The sequence below is a fragment of the Magallana gigas genome, chromosome 9 (assembly GCF_963853765.1).
Source record: "Magallana gigas chromosome 9, xbMagGiga1.1, whole genome shotgun sequence".
Lineage (NCBI taxonomy): Eukaryota > Metazoa > Mollusca > Bivalvia > Ostreida > Ostreidae > Magallana > Magallana gigas.
Window position 1 is genome coordinate 31,900,582 of NC_088861.1, and position 10,223 is coordinate 31,910,804.

Sequence of the window (10,223 nt, forward strand, 5' to 3'; positions counted from 1 at the left end):
AAAAAAAGAATCAAGCCTTATCCTCGCATCTATCTGAAAATGTCTAAAGATCTACAGTGTCTATGAAGCATACTTCTCATTCTGCAGACGTATTGGGGCATATCCACTGTACCTTGTCCCTGTATTCTATAAATATTTGAAGTTTACACGGACATTGAATTTAATTTCTATGTATTGTTTCGTTCAATTAATATGTAAGATTGTGCCTCAATATCATCTACAATGCATTTAATTGTCACATATTTGGTTTCTGAAACCTTTAATATATGCCGCTTTCATATCAACTGTTTTTCTCTAAAATTTTATTATGTTAAGAAGTGTATAGGCATTTGTTCTACTTTTATTAATATGAAATGTCATGAACAGCTTGAACTATGCACATTCAGTGGTAAAGTATAACGTGTGTACTTTCGGGTACTACGTGTAATATGCATTGGAAAATTGATCCACCACATATAATCATAGCCTCAAAGCAAAATAATATACGATATGCATACTTAGTACTGAGCGGAGATGTCCAAGTTTTTCGACAATTAAACCCTAACTTACGCCTCTTTCAGAAACGCAACTTAGACCCGACTAAATATTCGCGTAACTTTGTAAGTCAGACTAACTTAGGCCCAGATTTACGCCTTTTTGAGAAACGGGCCCCAGGTGTGCAATCGGGTGTAATGAAATCGAAGGGTTTATATACCAGGCACCTGTGTGACGGGGCGTATTTACGAGCGGTGTTCAGCTTTTACTTGCTATTAAAATTTAGTAAAGAATTATTACAAAGGGCTGTGTGTATTTTGCACTTTAAAAAATCACAGTCACTCGGTTCTGATTTTACTAAAAAAAAAACCCTACAACATACAATGTTTATAATTCTGTATAATACCAAGGAGTGTTTTTTTTAATCTGAGTGCCTGTCAATCTCACTGACAACTGACTCTGTGAAAAAAAAAATTGCCACATATAGTTTAATGATATTCATAAATAATTCAAATACACTTTGGACATTTTTTTTTTTTACAGAAATGTGTGTGGGGGAATAACACAAAGATCCAGACCCCCCCCCCCCCCTTTATTTGGTTGGGAATGGGGTGAAACACACTAATTAATTAATATCAGGTATACATATGGGCTTCTTATTTAAGCAAATGTATTGAGAAGGACCTCTTGAATGATTCAAAATGGGAAATCATCTTATAAAAAAGTTTATCTTTTTAAAGTGAACTAGGAATACTAGACATTAATCATCACTAATCTGAACTTTTTGCATTTAATATAACTGTTTAAAATACATGTCATGTGTCGAAAATAGATGTATGCATGATTTGCCCATAGACTCTAATCACAGGCACTTGTTATTGAAAACAAGTGACTGTGACTCCAATGTTTAAATTAAATAGTCAATATATTACAAATGAAACACAATTAAAAAAAAAATCAAATGGTTGACTATAATTCTAATACTTTAATTAGTACATCTCTATAAAAGCCAGCAATCAAATTCATGTACTATGACAACTTGTGATACATTAAAAAACTCAAATGACAAGAAAAAAATGATTGTGCTACCTACATTTAAAAAGAACGATAACAAAAAGGAAGATTATGAACCCATAATACTAAATTAAATTAAAAAATGTTCATTTTTTTTTAATTCACAAGAAGGAAATTTATATATTAATTTTAATAAAGAAACCAGCCAATTTTTATTCAAAGAAAAATAGAAATTGCAATTAAAAATAAATAAAAATACTTAACGCTGTCATTTTAATGTTTTGTTGGGGTGGTGGGTGGAGGGGGTTCCAAACGTCACCCACTTGATTTGTGCATGCAGTTACATAACAAATGATGCAGTGGATGAGGAATAAAGCTATTAACTCAAATATTAGTGATGAAGGTATGTTTTGTGGTATAATCCTTGATGAGATGTCCATTTAGGTGGACCTACAAATTGTAAACCAAGGTAGGAAGAGCTCTTTGTATGGACTTGTAGAATGCGAAGCAGATGTAATGCTGATGCACAATATCAATGAAGGGCGATATGAGAACACACTGGCTAACCATGTCATGCAGTATTTATTTCATGGACCTACTGGCTTTCGTTGGCCATTTGCAAATTATCCGACCACACAATCGTGTCCAGCTGATATATTTGTGTCCACCTGGAAATACATCGATTCTTTGTATGAATGGGGATTCAAACCAATCTACTGTTGTAGGATTGGTCCAGCAAAAATCGAACATTTCTTAAAATGCATTTCCCCGAAAATGAACCACTGTCTACCGAAATGGTTGCCAGGCACTTCAAAAACCATGCAAGAAAAATGATATTCATTATGGATCCATGCCATCTTATTAAGAAGTTACATAACAGTGTACTGAGCAGTGGGATTCAAAAATATCACCAAAGGTTATCGACATTTGGGGGAAAATCAATTCAGTGGCAAATGTGTATCGATGCATATAACTGGGACCAAAATAACTATAGCTTTTAAATACACCACAGGTTATCACAGGACCACATACATCCAAATAAAGCACAGAAAATGAGAAATAAACTGGCTTTCAAAATTCTTGACTCTGACATGTTGCATTTAATGAAAACTTACAGTAACACTCTCGGTGAAGCTGATAAGGCTGCTCTTTCTGGAGCTGTTGAGTTCCTTAAGGCATCTAGCATACTGGTGTCTTTTTTTGTGGACCCAAGACCTGTAAAAGACATGAGTGATGTAAGATTAAATGAACTGAAGGAGTCGTTCAACTGGTTTAAAGCATGGTAGAAAGAAGTCTGTCAGAGCGACACATCAGCCAAACGTTATAAGTGTTTGTTAACTATGGAAACTCGTGAACATCTCGACTTTATGTATTTTGGTGTCATGTCCTTGATTAAATTGTGCATTGAGGAGATTCACACAGAAATAGTCCATGCTAAACTGAATAGTGACATAATCGAAAACATTTTCTGCCAGCAGAGATCTCTCTATTATGGACTTACGACAAATCCTACCTACAATTCTTATAGAACTGGCAACAACAGTGTCATAATAGGGGAAACCGTTGTATCCAAAAAGTCAAATTCTGGAAGACACTCTGCATCTCCATTTGTTGCGGAAATACCTCACAAAAAAGTGAGACTTTAAAATAAAAAAGAACTGATTGTAAAACCTGACATATAATATATTTTGAAAAAAAACAACAGGTAAACATATTTTTCTTTTGGTCTACTTAATTTTTAATTAGAAGTTTAGAACATGTACATTTTAGTCCATTGGGGAACTAAAATGTGCAACCTTTCTACACTTAAATTTTAGTTTTCATCTGCATCCATTATTCCGTCTGTCTGCACCTGTCCAACATCAGCTTTCTATGTTTTTAGTCCCCTACCAGTTTCACCAGAGGGGACTACAGGTTTGCTCTGTGTTCGTCAGTTGTCTGTTACACTTCACAATTCCCCGCTTTTTTTTTCAAAATGCATTGGACTGTTGTAACAAAACTTGCTGGATAGGTTTGTATTATCAAACTACAGAACAAGTTTATACTTTGTTCATTGATTAACAGGTATTGACGAAAACAATTACTCTCAGAATGCTTGTTATACCGGTATATACTGGTATTTGCTCTGGTCTTTTGGGAATAGATATACATGTAGTTACTAGTATATTCAATCATTAAAAAGTTATTTTTTTGAAAATTGTAATAAATAACAGTGATTATTAATATTTACCAAGTGAACATATACTGGACCAATCCATGACCTCAATAAACTCAATGATCCTGAATTTTAAGATTTTCAAACTGTCATAGATAGTTTTGATGATATCACTCACATTTCCATCTTGTCCTAGATAAAAAAAAATAAAAGTAGCATCAATAAAAGGATCAATATTGAAATGCAATACTGTGGTTTTATTAATATTCGTTGAATATCAATTTTCGTGGATTTCATTGTTAAGTTGATCCACGAAATTTAATGTTCATTGAAGTGTAATTTCTATTAACATTTTCTATTGATAGGGTCATTGGCCACGAATTTACGTATCCTTGAAACTGTGATTTTCACTTTATCCACGAAAATTGATACCCTTGAATATTAATGAAACCACAGTAATGTTTTAAATTTACACCTACATGTATGACTGTCAATATGACATTTACTTAATATAAATTTACATCTTCGCTAGCCAAGAATAATTTTGGTCTAAAAGGTTTTGTAGGAGCAACTTTTGCTAGCAAATATAATATAAAATAATATCTACATATTTTATGTACCTTACTGTATATATTGGTACTCTCATCTTTAACTTTGCCTTCATTCACAACACTTCTTACAATACCAGTCTCCATGATCTCTAATAGTTTTTAAAGCTTCCCCATCTATATTCTGGCATTTTCTATCATATCATTCATCACAAAGGTCACATTGAATCCATTCAGCTTTATCAGTTTTAACAAGACCACAGCTGGAACACACAGTTTCATCTGTATTTTCAAATTCAGCAACCACCGTTTGAGTTTTTCTTTTCTTTCTTGTATAAACTGACTTAACTTTTCTTTTTCTAGCAACTGTTTTCTCTGACTGAGTTTGTACTCTGCTACTTGATGGAACAGCCTCCTCTGAAGGTAACTCTTGTGCATCATCACTAGTAAGAACATCAGTGCTGGGAATACCTGGACAGTTTGGAATTTGATGAATTAGGTTGTCAATAATGGTTGCTTTAGTACTTTTCATTGACTGTGTTAAATTGTAGGCTTTAGCAATATTAAGTAGCTGTGTCTTTGTAAATCCTTTTAAAGCTAAAGGTCCAGTTTCCAAAATGAGAGATTGGATTTTCAAATGAGATCGTAGTTTCCCAGGAGATTTATCATTGTTTATGTACATCATTGTAAGTTTGGTTGTACTGTCTTTTAAAACACTTGAAGCTGATGATTCCACAACTCGCTTTCTCAGAGTGTCCGTTTTTTTGCTTTCTGAAAACGTTGATCATATCCTTTCTGAACTGGTTATCTGCAACACGACAAAATTTCCAGATCATATCATCATAGAGTTCTTTCAAACTTTTCAATGCCATGTTCACATCACAGTTTAGAAATGATTCATTAAAATCAAAGTTCTGTAACAAGTGCTTGAATGAGTTATAGTTCCTCATTTTTTGAGAGTTTTTCATTTACAAAATTTAAGACATTTGAACCTTGCATATGAAATGCCTGTTCATAAAGTTGGGACTTTATCTTATCCACTTCAATGAAAAAGTCTAAGACATTGTCTTTCACATTTGTCAATCCCTGGGACATGTTCTGGTGTCTTCTTGTCTCTTCAAGAGTTTCTTTGTAGATGCTCTTGTTCAACAATTTAACATAGGTAGAATTTAAAAAATCCAACATTTTCACTTTCAGAAAACAGCCAGAAACAACTATCACTTTGTCTTTTTTGTACATGTTATTTCTCCCTAATTTCATAAAATGATGTTTAGATTTGGCAACACATCTGCAACATATATATCTAAGTTTGCCTACATCAGAGGAGTCCACTCTAAGATAGTCTTGTTTTGAATCTTGGGTTGGAGCGGTTTTCAAAGCCTTTGCTTTTTTTTTCTAAGACAAAGTGTGAAACTCTGTAAAATAACTTGCTAAAAGTAAAACAATCATGCTCAGCAGGATTGTGATGAACACATTCTTCAATCATTGATTTATATTCATCCGAATTTGTGAATTTATACAACTCGGAATAACATTTGGTCCAATTCTTTGAGTGTGTTTTTTCCCCTCACTTGTACTGCAAAGTTCAGAGTATGTTGTTGAGAGTTTATGATAAAGTTTACTTAAAAATGTTCTTGCATCGGTTTCATGTTTTTCAATGAGATCAGTCAGTCCAGAATGTATTAATTTTTGCTCATCTGTCTGAACAAACATGCCTTGTATGCTCGACTTTATCTCTGCAAAGTCTATACGACATTCAGTTTGCTGTGTCTCTGAAGATTCCTGTAGATGTTGAGTTTGAGAACTAACATTTTCAGATAAAGATTGATTACACATTCTGTCAATTTCAAGTATTTCATCTGAATCAAAGTCTGACAGTTCTGAGTCTGTAGATAAAAGTTTGTTTTCAAAATCTTTGTTCAAATCTTCTTTCAATGAATATGAAATTTTGCAGCATTCTAAGTTAGGAACAAATGGAAATGAGTCCTTGCTGTAGAAATCAGAAATAGCAGTATCTGGTTTCCACACATTGCTTGGGTGAAAGTTTAATAGTCTCAATCCTTTCTTCTTTCTTGCCCGTCCAATTGCAACTCCCAACATGCCTGCGTTAAATATATTTGAACAATCTACTTCAACTCTGTTCAATGTCAAACCTTGAGCTTTGTGAATGGTTATACCAAATGCAACCAAATGCTAACGGAATTTTGGTTCTGCTCGCAACAACTTTTTCATCCTCCGAGCTATATGCAGTGAAAACTTCTTTCTTTAACTCTGTCACTGTATTACTGAATGTCACCGTGACTGAATATTTTGATATGCTCAAAACTTTTCCTTGAAGACCATTTACTAAGGTATTGCTTAAATTTTTAACAAGCATAACAGGACAATTTTCTTTTAAATACAAACATTTTGGCACAGGAATTTTTTCTAAATAATGAGCATCCCCTTCATCAATTGCATTAAAGGTTTTGATTCCTCCAGGCAAATCTATTAATAGTGACGAGTTAAATATTTCCTTGTCAAAATTTCTTGCAAAAAGACGCATAGGATTATCTTCATGTGGGAGGGGTCTTTGCAGACACTCGGAAGTTGGCCCTTTGACACATCACTGATATCATTAACACAGTCTGCTTCACTTTGTCTCATTACTTTCTCCAATATTATTTTGTGTCTAAACACACTCGAAAAATTGTTAGATTTAAAGCAAAAGTCACCAGAATCTAGTTTCAATGAATCGGGGACAGGGGCAGTTGGAAAAAATCCCCTATGCGTACAACTTGAATGCCACCAAAGTAATTGTCATTTGCTCGAATTGTTCTACACATATATTCTAGTTGGTTAAAAAGTTTTAAGGAAAGCATGGACAACTCGTCGATGATCAAAATATCTGTTTTCTGCATGTTGTCTTTGTATTTTACGAAATGTTCATCATGTAAAATTTTCGTATGCAGTTTTTCATTAGAAAATCTGCCATCTCTAATACCCGACCACGAGTGAATTGTCACACCACCGATGTTCAGGGACGCCACGCCTGTAGTTCCTGTTACAGATATACATTTTCCAGAGTTTTTGAACTTTCCACGTATTTTATCGATTAAATAGCTTTTCCCCGTACCACTCTGACCTAATATAAGAATAGTATGTCCTTCAATGACAACTTCTACGGCCGCGACTTGTTTGGCATCCATGTTTTTCCTTCGAGGTTATTAATAACTCGTTCAGTTTTCCTGTGTTATTTTAGAAACAGACTCCTAGCCAATCAGAATCCGATTTACTATTCTCTGCGATACTATTATGTCAGTGCCTACGGTTCAATTGGAGTATATCATGTTTTGACGCAGATTATGCACATTAGAACTCAACAAAAGTAGGCATGCTATATATGGTTTTTTAAATAATTTATTGTAGAAGAAAATGGTACTAAACACTTTTGCATTGCATTTCGTATAAAAGCGGAAACGACTGCAACACACGGGAGGGGGTGGTTTACCTCATTCGAAGTTAGATACCTTGTGTTATTATTATACTATAGGGTAAATATTTTTTCTCAGAAACAAGTGCCTGACAGTGTGTGATGTCAATTCAACTCTTTAGAAGTATATACCGGTTTTGTCAATGATAGTGTTCTTCAGTAAATCACACCTTTTTGTCTCGAACGTGACCACGTTTCCTTTTCTTTGACTTTTTCAGAACAAGTTTTAACAGTTGTTCAAAGTCATCATCACTTGCATCCTATATTAATATTAGTTAATTTATTACTTTTCATTCCATATTTATATTAAATGATTAAGATCAATTAAGTCTTGTGGTGAATTGTTTTTTCAGACTTAGGAATTTAGTCATATGCATTAAATTTAACACCTTTCTAGATGTTAAAGTACTTATATTTATAGGAGTGACTTTCAAATAACATTGGTAGAAAATCAAGACTGATTACACCGAACTTTTTTTGCCAAAATATTTTACATAGTCTTAAGTTTCCTCCACGCCCAGTGACCCTGTGACCAGTACTTATTTTGCAAATATATCACAACATGGCAAATTCAATTCAAAGTTTTTCAATTTCACATTTTTCACACAAAAAAAGAAAAAGAAAAAAAAAAAATGTTTTTTTTCCTTTTATTTTCAAGTTGTATGCATATAAGAATATTATGTCTTTCCATTTTACATATAGTGGTGAGTTTGTTTTGATAACATTTATCAAGGTGTGTGGAGGAATCTTAATTTATGACCTGCATTTAAAAAATCAAGAATCGGGCAATCAGAAATGGTGAACGCAAGAAATATTTGACAAAAATCCATTCTTAAGGAATGAAGGTAAAAACAAGAGGCCCAGGGGCCACATCGCTCACCTGAGCAACAATATAGCCTTAACTCTGATCAAATTAGCATTACATTATCAAAATTAAAATATCTTAACAACTAATTATAAGTAGAGTAGATCTTGTTCAATTTTTTTTTAAATCTGCTAATTTTTATCCACATGTGGTAAATACCACTTTCGTAGTTGTACCTGTAAAAAGATTTGTCTCTATTACTTTATAACACCCCCCCCCCCCCTTCTGGTCCAACTTTTCTCTAAGGAATCATGGTTTGATCAATCTTTAATCTGCACAGCCTGTGCTTTTCAACAAGTTACTGCTTTGTGGACTGAAAAATTTTCCCAGAATATTTTTAAAGATTTTCTCTATAAATTCCTATGTAAAAATGTATCCTACCATTGTGGTCCCGTCCTACCCCTGAGGACCATGATTTAAACAAACTTGAATCTACACTATTTGAGGATGCCTCCACACAAGTTTGAGCTTTTCTGGGCAAATAGTTTTTTTTAAAAAAGAAGATTTTTAAAGATTTTCTCTATGTATTCCTATTTAAAATTCATCCCTCCCCCATTGTGACCCCACCCTACCCATGGTGACCATGATTTGAACAAACTTGAATCTACATTACCTGAGGAAGCTTCCATACAGGTTACAGCTTTACTGGCCTAATACTATATTGTGAGAAGAAGATTTTTGAAAAATGCCACCAATTTTTCAATCATTCTAAATGATCTCCCCTTTAAAGAGGATGTGGCCCTTCATTTGAATGAATCCCCTTCACCCAGTGATGTTTTGTGCCAAGTTTGGTTGAAATTTGCCCCATGGTTCTGGAGAAGATGAAAATGTGAAAAGTTTACAATGCTAACACCAACGACAGACAACGAACACATTTTGATCAGAAAAGCTCACTTGAGCTAAAAACAAACAAACTGCACAACATATTTGCAAAGCTAGAGAGTCAATTTGCACATGTTGCATTTAAATTAAATAGCTAAACAAATTATATATATTTCTACCTGAACTTTTTCATCATTTTCTTTACTGAATTTGAATTTCTTTTGAGGTTCTCCCTGAATAAGAAATACTGAATTTGAATTTCTTTTGAGGTTCTCCCTGAATAAGAAATAATTTAAATGGAAGAATTTTTTTTTAAAAAAGAGGCCCATGGGTCACATCGCTCACCTGAACAGCAGTTACTTGTGACATTCTATTTCGTAGCATATGCTTTTTTTTTTATTTCAAACATTGAAACATACTGGGGCCCCAGTATTGGTCCGAGGTTTATAGTTGGCTTTAACAACATAAATAGTAACATAGGAATGAAAATGTGTTGCACTGCGGCGGGACCGCACGTACACAGCCTGAAAAAATGACCGTAGAAGAGTTCCACATCAAGAAGAATAATTCTTAGACTGTACAGAACAACATCAAGAAAGATAAATCTTGGTTCCACTACATAAAAGTTTACACAATTTGAGGATCCTTGCATAGTAATCTCACAAACTGTAGCATTATAGTTTTCGAGAAAAACTTTTAAAAACATTTTCAATATATCTTTCTATGTTAAACTTTGAACCCCTCTTGGGGCCCCAGTATTAGTCAATTGCCAAAGCTTTATTTATCTAGAATCTACATTATTTAAGGATGCTTGCATGGTAATCTCACAAGCTGAAGCATTATGGTTCCCTAGAAAAAGATTTTCAAATATTT